The sequence below is a fragment of the Humulus lupulus genome, chromosome 1 (assembly GCF_963169125.1).
Source record: "Humulus lupulus chromosome 1, drHumLupu1.1, whole genome shotgun sequence".
NCBI lineage: Eukaryota > Viridiplantae > Streptophyta > Magnoliopsida > Rosales > Cannabaceae > Humulus > Humulus lupulus.
The window spans coordinates 34,288,489-34,300,600 of record NC_084793.1 but is presented as its reverse complement, the minus strand read 5'-3'; the positions used below and the strand labels follow the sequence as shown (position 1 = coordinate 34,300,600).

Sequence of the window (12,112 nt, the reverse complement as noted above, 5' to 3'; positions counted from 1 at the left end):
ATCCATTGCTCAGCTCTAAATGGATCTAGGCCTCCCTCAAAGACTGGAGGGTAATACTCCTGGAATCTTCCACAAAGAAATTCCCATCTGTTCTCAACTCTAGGCTGAGCCAAAACTGGTGCTACTCCTGGCATAACAAAGGAAGAGGAATTCCCCGACAGGTTCTGCTGTTGCTTCAAACACTTGATCTCTTCCTCTTGCCTCTGCAATCTTAATTGCACATCTGTAAAAATTTGCTGGAAATTCTGAGGGTTAGATGAAGAACTTAAATCCTGGATGTAACTCCCAGCCTCTGTATAACTACCACCAGGCCTCATTATCTGCCTTGGATTCATACCTGTTGATTGAATCTGCAGTCAATAACTTGACCCATTAAATATGATGAACATATCAAGAGCTTTCCCCACAAAATCAATCATACCACAATACAATCACAAACCACTGTAGTGCTAAAAACATGCCCATGGCATTCATACATCACTCATAATCCCTGCTCTTCCAACAGGCATACCATGCCTCCAACTCCAGCATGCAATTAATACATTTATATATATATATTCATGGAGCAGGTAATTATATAGTCAAGATTCAGGCTCTATCAGGATCTCATGCTCCCTAATACAATGTGCAGGTAAAGCATTTACATTCTATTTAAGCAATTAAGCACATAACTACAGAAATAATTACCATTCCCTGAGTGAAGCTATCTTTAATGACGAGTGTACATGCCCAGCTTGTCTTCAGGAACCCTTAACCTTGGCTCACTTTGATACCAAGTTGTAATGCCCTAAACTCCAGGGATCGTTACAGTGTGCATTTTAAACAGTGTTAAACTCGTTAATCGAGTCATTTGACCATAATTGTGTAACTAAGTATGATTAGCGGTTTAGGGTTAAAACTTTTGGTTAAGATATAACGTTTCACTAAAATGTTTAATGTATACATTGGGATCCCAAAAGTATAATTTAAAGGTTAATTACAACAAAATATTTATAACTAGCCGACCTAAGCGGCAAAATAAGGTTTAACCCTAGTTCCTCTTTCAACCCTCGGTCGTGGAGGTCGAGCAGCCACATATGTACACATCGTCACCTAAGCTCTCCAACTCAAGGATGGTTCAGCTTTCTTTTGCCTTTACTTGCACCACATAGCACCCGCGAGTCGAAGCTTAGCAAGAAAACTCAATATGCTCATGAACAAGTAATAACGTGTTACTAAGTCATAAAAGGCATGCCCCTACTCAAGCATGCAAGTAGGTACAAATAAATGTTTATGGAGTCCTGCGCTTTGAGTAGATGACTAATAAGTCTCTCTCTGAGGTAGATGACTAATAAGTCATTCTTTAAATAGATAACTGATAAGTTCATCTTGATTAGATAACTGATAAGTCTATCTCAATCAGATGACTGATAAGTCTATCTCAATTAGATGACTGATAAGTCTATCTCGGTTAGATGACTGATAAGTCTATCTCAATTAGATAACTGATAAGTCTATCTCGAAGGTCTCATACCCTCCTAGCCATGTGACGTGTAGGTCACCTTAGCCTTTTGGCTCTGGCTCTAAATAACTAGCCTTTAGACTAGACAAGTGCTTTTGGTTTTCATCGAACTTAAGGTCGATCAGGCATTGATGCTCATGATGAGTCATTCAATGCTTATGTCGATTAGATCTAATCTTTTTGGCTTGCGTTAAACACGCTAATACCGTTCTTGACTCATAAACCAATACCATATGACTAGTGCTCAGTACTACTGTTGATCTTGACTGATAAGTCACAGCTTCACAATCAATACTGACACCAATGGCGATCCCTGACTAATAAGTCAGTGCTTCCTCAATGAGGTAATGCAAACAGACATATATCATATGTCAAATATTCTGATATAAGGCATTTAGCATGCTTAATCAATAATCAAAAGCATAATTATAATCATGCACAAATACAGAGACTCAAGCTCTGATCAATCTTAATTTCAACATTCATGCCATGCCCTAATCTCATGTATCTTATGCATCACATACATCACATACTGGGTGCAGTTTTCTTACCTTTGGTGCAAGCATAGGTTACCAATAAACAAGCCACAAGCACGATCTTGAATCCAATCCCCTCGCGATAACCTAATGACAACCATAATCTAAAACCTCATCATAATGAGTAATAAAAGGTTCCCAGACTAAGACCTAGCCTCCAGGACGTCGAATCCCACTAAATCGGGCAGTAGGAATGATCCCGAGGCCTAAGGTTTGAGTTCCCACGATCAAAACACCACCTTGGCCACAAATGCCCTCAAGCGCTGCGGCCCCACCTCACTGAGTCGCGGCCCCCAGACTAGACAGGGGCGTCAGCCTCAAGCACCTGCACCAAGCGTCGCGGCCCCAAGGCCCTTCAACACCACCCCTCATCTGCACTAAGCTCGGGCCGCGGCGCGCAAGAACAGGGTCGCGGGCCCACATTGAAACCCAGCCAAAACCTCATTTTTACCATTTTAAAACCTTCCAAAAACCTACCTAAACATCTCCAAATTCCAAAATCAAAGTTCCCAAACATCCCCATGATCTAAAACCAACAAAACCCAAGCTTTAATTCAATCAAAAACTCATTAAAACACAAAATCCAATTCAAGCTTAAAAACTTTAAAAACTTAGAACTTAAAACTTGGATTACCTCTGACTGAGTTGTTTCCCAACTAAATCCTCTGGCTAATAAGCTTCTAATCTTCCCTGGAATCCCTATGCCTCAATCCTCGCTTGAATTCGAGTCTTAGAACTCAAGTTTCCTTTGAAAATGTGATCGCGTGTCGAAAATGGAACTTTGAGGGAGAAAGAACGCTCTTTTTATTTCTTAACATGTTACTTTAAGCTTAAGTAGCCTCAAGAAAATCCTAATGCTCGGGGTCCCAAAAACGCCCCCGGGGGTAAAATAGTCAAAACTTCCAGAATTTCCCCCTGATCTTACTAACTCCCAATTTATCATCAAATATTTATTCCCATTACCCAATATCCCGGTAATGTGCTAAATATCCCTTGACTCACTCCGAGTCAAGTAAAAATTCTGTTGTGACTTTCCCACTAGCTTATTTCCTAGGATCATCTCGTGCTGAGTCCCTAGCATAACCAAAAAATAATGAAGCACCACACACATATCACACATATGCCAAATATGCCCGAAATGGCCAAAATATGAAAATCACCCAATTAATAAAAAATGGGTTCACATGCATATTTAATACACCTAAACATGCATATTATCATTTAATTGCATAATAAATCAATTATGGCCCTCCCGACCTCCTAATCAAGGTCCTAAACCGTATTAAGAAATTTTGGGGCATTACAACTCTTATATTGAATAATGGAACTAGCTTGTTCAGTTAAAAATGCCTTTTTAGGAACATTAGTGTTTCTTTTAACAGTACAAAGATCCTTTAAAAATTTAGAGTAGGCAGGAATTTGTTTAATGGCATCTAAGAAAGGGATATTGATACTAACTTGTTTAAAAACTTTTAAGATGTCATCATATGGCCGCTTTTTTTTAATTGGAAGTAATCTTTGTGAGAATGGGACTTTTGGAATGAAATGATGGATTGAAGTTTCCTTGTTTGAAGAGTCATTGACATTAGAACTAGAAGGCTGACTCTTTTATTTTTCTTTTTCAACCTCAGGTATGTAATCGAGTTTGACAATGTTCTTTTCGGACCTAAGAGTTGAAATTGATTTGACTTCTCCATTATGACTAGACTTTCCTATCTCATATTGACCTTTTGGATTAGGGATAGGTTGACTAGGGAATGTTCCTTTTTCTCTATCAGCTAAAGCAGTAGCGAGTTGTCCTACTTGTGTCTCGAGTTTGGTAATTGATTGAGACTGATTTTTTAGGATTTGTTGAGTGGATTGCATAAATTGTTGTAAAGTATCTTCTAAGGAAGGTTTCCTTTGTTGAGGATATGGTTGATTTTGTGAGGCATGAGTTTGGTTTTGTGTGTTGTATTGGTGCCTTTGATTCATTTAAGGTTGGTTTTGTCTCCAAGAAAAGTTTGGATGGTTTCTCCAATTTGGATTATAAGTGGATGAAAATAGGCTATAATTTGGTTTCCCGTAAGTATGAAGAGTATTGGCCTCCTCAGAAAAGGCTTCTTAGTAGGAAGGACATGATTGGGCATTATGGCAAGGACTAGAACATATAGTACAAACATCTTTTCTTGGTTGTTTTGGAGAATTTATAGTTTGGCTTATGGCTAAAGCTTCTACTTTTCTTGCTAATTTGTCTAAGGATATTCTTAAGTCTAATTCATCTTTTACTTCATACCTTCCTCCACTTTTTGGTGAATTAGTTTTCCTAGACCTAGTATCAAAATAATTCTATTGTTGTGAATTGACAGACAAATCTTCAAGGGCGTCCCAAGCCTCTTGTCCTTGAAATTTTAAAAAATTTCCAGTATGCATAGATTGAATCATTTGAGGATTAGAGGGAGTCAAACCATCATAAAAATATTTTACAAGTCTCAATTTTTCAAAACCATGATGAGGACATTTTAGTAATAAATCTTTAAATCTTTCCCAACATTCATAAAACTCTCCATTATCTTTTTGAAAAAACTCGAAGATTTCTCTCCTTAGACTATCAGTTTTAAACATAGGAAAAACATTCAGCAAGAATTTATTATAAAGTTGATCTCATGTAGTTATAGACCCTGTGGGAAGGGAATTTAACCAAGCTTTTGATTTATCATTTAATGAAAAAGGGAACAATCTTAGTTTGACCGACTAATTAGCAATATTTTGAAATTTAAATGTTGAGCAAATTTCTAAGAAATCTTTGACATGCATGTAAGGATCTTCTCTATCTAACCCATAAAAAGATGGCAACAATTGAATGATTGACGGTTTAAGCTCAAAATGGGTAGCAGAAGTGGTTGGAAGAACAATACATGAAGGAGCATTAGATGAAATAGGTGCAAAATACTCAAGCAATGTTTTTTCAAGCACAACATTTTCATCAACAGGATTTCCAGTAATATTAGCAATTGGTTCCATGATGCTCAAATTTTTACTAACGCTATCAATTTCAAACGAAGATAAACGTCTTTTTACTAATCGATTTTTCGAGTTACGTTCCCAATGATGCATACAATTTTCACAAACAAGGCAACAAAGCAAATCTCAAACAAACAATTTTCTGATGTGGAAGATCAGTTAAAACTACAACCATAGAGCATACTTAGAATTTTTAGAGATTTCACAACAATATAATTTTATTTTTTTTTGGTTTACTTGTCCCCAGGCCTAGTTGATTCAACTTACTCGCACACTACTAACAACTACCTGAGGTTAATTAGTAGAGGCGGATTGAGAATTTTGTTCAAATTTCCTTTAAGCAAAAATTTCTTATGGTGAAAGCACAAGATTTAGGTTTCTCTTTTTTAATCAAGTATTTTTTTCACAATTACACAATAATATGATAAAAGACAAAGAAAACAATAAGGTAAAATTAAATAAGACTATAAAAAATTAGGCAAGAGTAGGGAGGCATAGCATGCCATCAACCATAACAAAAATAAGGTAAAAATTAGGAGACACAAGTGCCATCAACTAAAACATAAGATAAAAGACTAGGAGGCAAAATTGCCATCAACTAGCTAGGAGGCAAAATTGCCATCAAGTAGTAAATTGCAAAAAATAAAATAAAATAAAAATAACAACTAGATAAATAAAGAAAATTTCAACAAAGGTTAGGAGGCACAAGTGCCGTCAACTAAAAAAAACAATAAATAAAAATATATAAGTAAGTTTTTTTTATGGGTGGTAGAACCGTCCCAACTTTTCTTCTTATTTTTTTTTTTAGTTTTAAATATATTTATTTTTTTATATTTTTGTATATAAATATTTTTTACGTGCAAAAATTAAATAACTAGTAGAAGAATTCACTAACCTTGAGATAAATTTCGTTTCTTTTCTTGCAACTCCCCGGCAACGGCGCCAAAAACTTGATGGACCCAAAATGGGTATGTTTTAAAAATTTATATCGCAAGCGCACAAATCGTTCACATAGAATAGAGATCATGTAAGCAAGGATGTCGAACTCAAAGGAGTTGTCTAAAATCAAAAGGAAAACTATTTTAAACCAAAATTAATAAATTCTAACCTAGCTCCAAAGATTGATGAGATTTAATGTCATGAACATAAAATAATAGATTTAAAATAAAGCTATTTAAGAGAATAAAAATAAACCAATAATGATTTAAAAATAAGTGTTGAAAGGAAATATTATTAAAATACTAGAATCCAAAAAATGTAAGTTTAATAATACTTATTAGTATATTGATTCCCAAGTTTTAGTGATAGTTAAAATAAGTCAAACTATCATTTTCCAAATAGATTTAGAATTTTAAGCACAAATTATTTCTAAAAAGATAGGATTTTTCTTCACTTTTAAAAAAAATATAATTTCAAAGTATTTAATGTGAATCAACCTAATGAAAAAAAAAAATCAAATATCATTATTTATAAGGCAAAACATAATATTTTTGTTCTAAGCATTGGATGTGTACAATTTAATGACACATCTTACACAAAGAATATTATGTTTTGCAAAATGAAGAACAAAGTGCAATATTATCTAACAATCCAAAATATGAGATATTAAAGATGAAAGACATATATGAAGAAGAAAAATCCATAAACTTTGTTGCATTACAAGGGAAATCAACACACAACATAAATATTACCTAGTTACAAGTTTCTTCATCATGATCTTATTAATCTTATGAAAAGGAATAAAAGTGCATAACAAGGATAGAAATTACAAAATAAATCAAATGCTCTTGAAAAATACTAAAATGGAAGAGGGAATGGTAGAGAGAAAATGGTAGAAAATATGATGGTTACCCAAAAACCAAGCACCCCCTAAAATGGTCTTGAAATTTCATATTTATAGCCAAAATGAGAGCATTAAAATAATCAACTTAAATTAATTAAATTGATTAAATCAATTAAATAAAAGAATTATGGAAATTAGAGGTAAATTATAGGGTGTAATGATGATTTTGTGGTGAAATATGTAGAAAAATTGGGTAAAATGTGGTATTTTTGGACATAAGGGACAAAGGTACATTGTTGGGCTCAAGACACCATACTCCTTTTGTTTTCTTGGGTTGGCAGATGGCAGAGGAGGAGCTTCGGGTGGGCCTGGGCTTGGAGCAGTAAAGGAGGCCCAAGGAGCTGGGCTGGTTCGGCAGGGCAGGGGTGCAAGGCAGGTTTGGGCCTAACTGAAGGGGCAGCTGAAGGCTAAAGGAGAGGAAGCGTGGGCTTATAGGAGGGTTGGGCGTGTGCTAGGCTGAGTGAGGCAGCTGGGGTGGCAGGCCCACGGCTGGGAGGGCTTCTTTGGGCCTAGGAAAATGTCAATTTTCTTCCTTTCTTTTCCTTGAAAATGTTAATTTTTCCTTCATTTTTCTTGCTTTTCAAGAGCAAAAAATGCAACAAATTCTCTACAAAGATAAACATAAATTAAATTAAAACTAAATATTTTCATTAATAAAATATACAACATAAGTTCCATGAAAATATTAATTAAAACTTAATTTATTTAAACATTTAAACTCAAAATTGCATCCTTTTACTTCTAACTTAACAACAATAATATAAATAATTAAACTACAACATATTATAACAAAATATCTATAAAAACATATAAAAATCCAAAAAATTACAATAAGACTAATAAATTAAAAATTACTTAAAAACTTAATAAGTTACATAAAAATTCAAAGACTAAGCAACAATTAGCATAACAAAATGTGGTAAAATAACTCTATTTTGTAGAGTTATCATAACCTTTCATGGAAGAGGCTGCATCAGTGTCCCTAATCAAATACCAATAGCCCGGTTTGTTTCCCAAAAGGTGGGTTCATCTACTTAAGGGCCACTTGGGTGATCCCCGTCCTTTCGAATTCCCCACGTTTTACATACGTGTCCCTCAGTAATTGGTGCGTCTGTGTCACTCGCGCCTCACAAATCTGGAGAGAATCTGTTGATTGTCGCGTTGTCAGACGGGTTTCAGCGTGATTTCTGTGGCGTCTCATCTATACGAGAGATGCTGATAAAGTGCTCAAGTGGGCTATTTAATATCTCTGCACCATCTGGGACCATTGGATGAGGATTTTTTTTGAAAATTTCCTAACGTGGATCGTTGGATCGGGTGGACGCAGATTGCAAAGTGGCGAAGCCACAATCTGATACTTGGTGGGGCTTGTAACGCCCTGGATACCCAAAGACCGTTACGGTGAACGTTGAACCGTGAATTTAACTCGCCACCCAAGTTCTTTGGTTAAAAACGTTCTTCTAGGTGTTATTAATAGGTTAAGGTGGAAAACCAATCAAAAGGAAATGATATATTTTATTTAAAACATAAAACTGTTCATGGGCCCATCAAAACATTTATAAGTTATTTACAACTCTAAATGGTCATTACAGTTTAAATTTACAACCCGCCGACCTAAGCGACAAAAATAGGATAAACCCCCTAGTTCCTCTGAGAACTCCTTGGTCGTGCTGGTCAAGCGGTCGTATATGTACACATCACCACCTAAGCTCTCCACTCAAGGTTGGGTGAGCTTTTCTTTCCCTTTACCTGCACCACATAGCACCCATGAGCCAAAGCCCAGCAAGAAAATACAGTAATGCATATAAATATTATCAAACGATTATTATTATAATCACACAGAGCTTATAGCTCTGAATAGATGAGTGAATATCACTTCAGGTTCTGGTAAACCATAATGAGTGACTGATAAGCAAGTTACTAGCTTAAACAGATGAGTGACTGTTGGGTAAGTCACTAGCTTAAACAGATGAGTGACTATTGGGTAAGTCACACGGGGCTCGGCACCCACAGCCATGTGACTAAATATTCACTGTGGCTCTAAGTAACTAGCCTTTGGCTAGACAAGCGCTTATAGTATTCATCGAACTTGAGGTCGGTCTGGCATTAATGCTTTGCTGAGTCATTTAATGCAGATGTCGATTAGATCTAATCTTTGTTGGCTTGTGTTGAACACGCTAAGGTCGTTCCTGACTTATGAGACAGCACTGTGTGACCAGTGCCCAGTACCACTGCCGAACTTGACTAATGAGTCACAACTTCACAGTTGATACTGACACCTTTGCCAATTCTGACTATTCAGTCAGTACCATGCACAAGTGAGCAAGATTTGCTAAGCATTCAATAATCAATCCTTGTTCACATTTAAACATTCAACATGCCTCATGAATAACCATGCATGTCACATATGGGGTGCAGTTTTCTTACCTCTGATTCGAGCGAGAATTAATATAAGAACGACCCTTGAGAACGATCAACCTTTAAGTTCCTTAGTGGTCACCTAGTCATAACCAAATATGGGATTCCATCAATAAAATGAATAATAAAAGTTCCCGAACCAAGATCTAGCCTCCTGGACGTCTAATCCTACTAAACCGGGTAGTAGGAACGATCCTGAGGCCTAAGGTTTGAGTTCCCATGAAAAAAACACATTTTTGGCCAAAAAGCTCTTAAGGGCCGTGGCCATACTTCCACCATGCCGCGGCCCGCCTCCCAAACAGAGGTGCCAGCCTCAAGCTCCTGCACCCAATGTCGCGGCATTGCCTCCCAGCAGCCAAAAACCCCTATTTTCTCCCATCAAAACCTCGCGATTCTCTTTGAAACCAAGCTTTCAAACCACTCCCAAACTTCACCCAACACATCCAATTTAACCCCTAAACTTCATCTACATCATACCCTCATCAAAACCCAAGCACCCAAACTCAAAAAACTCCCATTGATTCCAACTATCCATATCAAAACCCACAGGCTGAAAACTATAAGAAAAACAAAGCAATTCTTACCTCAAACTGGTTTTGAATCCCTTTCAATGAATTAATCAAGTTCCTAAGCTCAAACCTTTAGCTTCCTAGCTTAATCCCTCAATTTGGCTTATAAAATTCCAAAGCAGAAAAGAGAGAAAATGATGAATGTGAGGAAGAAGGTGAAGCTCTGTTTTGTTCTGTTCTTTCTACAGGCTTCTACAGCCAATAAAGTCATATATATCCATGCCAAATGGCCTTAATGCCCCTAGGTCATTTAAAAGCTTCTAAAGTCTCCCCAAGGGTAAAATCATCATCTTCCACCTATTTCGTTAATCATAATTAACGCTCTTCTATTCCCGCTATTCTCGATATTCTCAAATACCAATAATTCAAATCTCGTCACTCTTTTATTCCCGGTAACACTCTAATCACCAAAACACCCCGAGACTCACCCTGAGCCTCGAACTCAAGCCTGTTATGACCAAACCGATAATTTATATTCAAAGATCGTCTCATGCCGAATAGCTCGAACAAATCCACATTATAATGTGGCCTCAACAATTAATCACAAGCCTTCACCAAAACATACAGATATACCCTCAATGGGCCAAATTACCAAAATGCTCTAATAATCAAATGTGGACCCACATGCATGCATTTAACATCATATTATAATATAATTCACATAAACATGCATATTGTCATTTAATGGCATAATAAAACAATTATGGCCCTCCCAGCCTACTAATCCAACCATTAAACCACATTTGGGATTTCAGGGCATTACAACTATCCCATCCTTACAGAAATTTTGTCCTCGAAATTTACCTGAACAGCTCGGGATACTGACTCTGCATATCTGACTCCAGCTCCCAAGTCACTTCCTCGACCTTGTTGTTCCTCCACAATACCTTAACTAAAGGTATCATCTTATTTCTGAGGACCTTGTCCTTTATGTCAAGTATCTGGATTGGCTGCTCCTTAAAGGAGAGATTTGCCTCAAGCTCCAGATCTTCATAGCTCAAAACATGATTCACATTAGATACATACCTCTGAAGAGCTGAAACGTGAAGCACATTATGCACTGCTGACAACGCCGGTGGCAAGGCCAACATGTAAGCCACCTGACCAATCATCTCCAGGATCTCAAATGGACCTACAAACCTAGGGCTCAGCTTACCCTTCTTCCCAAATCTCCTCACCCATTTACATGGCGAGACTCTAAGGAAGACATAGTCTCCCACTTGGAACTCCACGTTCCTACGCTTGGGATCTGCATAGCTCTTCTGTCTACTCTAAGAAGCGAGCATCTGAGCTCTAATCTTCTCAATGGCCTCACTGGTCCTTTGAACTGCCTCAGGACCCAAGTATCTTCTTTCACCTGTCTCATCCCAATGAATGGGAGATCTGCACTTCCTACCATACAACATCTCATAAGGTGCAACTCCAATGGTAGACTGATAACTGTTGTTGTAGTAAAACTCTATCAAAGGTAGATACTTACTCCAAGATCCACCAAAGTCCAGCACACATGCCCACATCATGTCTTCTAATATCTGGATCGTCCTCTCAGATTGCCCATCTGTCTGAGGATGATAAGCAGTACTGAACTTTAACTATGTTCCCATAGCCTTTTGTAAACTTCCCCAGAACTTGGAAGTAAAAGTGGGGTCCCGATCTGACACAATTGACCTCGGCACTCCATGGAGGCGCATGATCTCTCTCACATAGAGATCTGTATACTGATCAACTGTATATGTAGTCCTCACTGGCAAGAAGTGAGCTGACTTGGTATAGCGATCCACAATAACCCAAATAGAATCATGTTGACCAACAGTTCTGGGCAACCCCACCACGAAATCCATCGTGATGTCCTCCCATTTCCACTCTGGGATATCCAGAGGCTGCAATAACCCTGCCGGCCTCTGATACTCAGCCTTGACCTGTTGACATGTCAAGCACTTAGCTACATACTCTACTACGTCTCTCTCATCCCCAGCCACAAATACAACGATCTCACATCCTGATACATCTTCGTGGTGCCTGGATGCAAAGAGTAAGGTGTAGTATGAGATTCATCCAGAATCTCTCACCTCAAAGCAGTGTCTAACGGAACACATATCCGCCCTTTGTATCTCAACAAGCCCAAATCAGACACTGTATAATCTCTGGATGCTCCAGCCAAAACATCCTCTCCGATCTTGACCAGCTGTGGATCACCCAACTGACCCTCCTTGATTCTCTCTAATAGTGTAGACTGTAGCAA

General features: G+C 37.5%; 1 non-coding gene across 1 annotated transcript; it reads left to right on the top strand.

The window, feature by feature from the left end:
• The first annotated feature begins 4,519 nt into the window (after nt 1-4,519).
• LOC133813606 (small nucleolar RNA R71) lies at nt 4,520-4,626 on the top strand. Its single transcript, XR_009884615.1, has one exon. It is a non-coding gene; the product is annotated as a small nucleolar RNA R71 (small nucleolar RNA).
• The last annotated feature ends 7,486 nt before the right edge of the window (nt 4,627-12,112 follow it).